General features: G+C 37.7%; 1 long non-coding RNA gene across 1 annotated transcript; it reads right to left on the bottom strand.

Annotated features, from left to right (window-relative positions):
* Positions 1–205: 205 nt before the first annotated feature.
* LOC120139170 lies at positions 206–853 on the bottom strand. Its single transcript, XR_005517599.1, has 4 exons — positions 763–853; positions 568–691; positions 402–494; positions 206–316 (listed from the first exon to the last, which is right to left on the bottom strand). It is a non-coding gene; the product is annotated as an uncharacterized LOC120139170 (long non-coding RNA).
* Positions 854–1,749: the final 896 nt, after the last annotated feature.

Below are 1,749 nucleotides of genomic sequence, written 5' to 3'. Positions count from 1 at the left end.
AGCACTTTGGGGACTTCAAGTGATAGTAGTTTACAGTATGGGGAAATGTTCTTCTTCTTCTTCTTTTTTGGGAGTAGTGTGGGATAATCATAGGATGTTAACAATATTATTAAGCAACATTTGGCACTAAACAAATTGTGTATTACAACTCACATCTGCACTTCACTTGGAAGAAAACACACTGGGTTATAGAACAAGAAAAAAAGGGAAAATTTTGAAAGTAGAAAACAAACTCAACCTGTTAGCATCAAACCCATTCCTTGGGATTCATGCATGCAGCTAACAGTTTCCACTCTTCACTTCCCTCGTCTGGTTTCTGTATGTGAAGCAAATCAAACATGATTTATCAGTTTCAGTTGAAGGGTAACATAATTTTATTTCTCAAAGGGAAGAAAGCTTACATGATCCCATCGTGCCGTTAAAGGGAGAGAAACAAGAATACTCTCAATTCGACCTCCAGTCTTCAGTCCGAATGTTGTACCTCGATCATACACCTTTCAGTTAACAAAACGAACATAAGCTGAGATTCGTCGGCAATCTAGTTTAGTTTTAGGTAAGATGCCATACCAAGTTGAATTCTAGATAGCGCCCCTTCGCAATTGCTGCCATGCCTTGTGCCTTTCATTGAATGATGTATCCTTCCTTTTCTCTACAATGGGTACGTACGCAGGAACCACGGAATTTGCACATTCTGCATATTCCTTCATTAGAAACACTGAACACAAATGGAATCACTATTCATATGTACTAACACCCAATTACCAGTGGCAAATGAAAGAAGCATCTCTTGGTAATAGTCATTAAGATCATCAAAAAAATATTCCCCCGAGCCCTCGCCTCTCATTTCGATGCTGCACAGAGCAAAAGCAGACAAAATCTTTAACAACTTAATCCATAATTGAATGGAGAAAAAGCGTAGACGAATGAGGGGTCACCGAATTAAGTAACCTTGCAAAATTAACAATTTTTTCTTTTTCAGCTGTTACAGAAATAACCATTTTGCTCATTCTAACATACAAATGATCTCTTTTGTTATTTCAAAAGTATGAGGACTGAAATGTACAAAGACCCGTACAATACATTTTCCGAGAAAATGACGATATTTGCTGTAAAAAAGTTCACCACAGGACTGAATGTATCTTGGAAATCATGTCCTGATACTTGCGAAAAAACCTTTGTAACTAGACGAGCTTTGTGTCTTGAGATCGATCCATCGAAGTTATGTTTCACCCTAAAGATCCATTTACACCATATAGGTTACATGCTAGCAGGTAAATGAACAAGATCCCAAGTGCCAATTTTGACAAGAACTCTATATTCAGTTAAAACAACAGGTTTCCAATTAGTTGAAGTAAGAGTATGCTCAATTGTCGGTGGTATTGGTTCTTTAATTTGCACTAGAATAGCAAAGAGCTTGGGTTTAAAGATCCCGTTTAGCTCCGTGTGGCCATTTGATGTCCAACAACAGTCGAGCTCCTACGAGCAGCTAAGGTATCATGCAAGACAACTTCATCCGTAATCAAAGTAGGGGAACTTAAACCTGCAGTCGTTGCATCTAAACTAGTTGTAACCCAAGTAGTAGAAAGAAGTGTCATTTTGAAGATTCATTCCTGCAGACACTTATGAATTAAGTAACTGATTTGGCAAATCTGATTCAACAAATCTTAAGCACTATTCATCTGTAATTGACTGAAAAGAACCAGTAGTGGTTTCTCGAACTGAAGGAAAAATAGACGTTTGAACTCTCTC

Source organism: Hibiscus syriacus, unplaced genomic scaffold (assembly GCF_006381635.1).
Source record: "Hibiscus syriacus cultivar Baekdansim isolate YM2019G1 unplaced genomic scaffold, ASM638163v2 tig00110729_pilon, whole genome shotgun sequence".
NCBI lineage: Eukaryota > Viridiplantae > Streptophyta > Magnoliopsida > Malvales > Malvaceae > Hibiscus > Hibiscus syriacus.
This window is presented reverse-complemented; position numbering and strand designations above follow the sequence as displayed.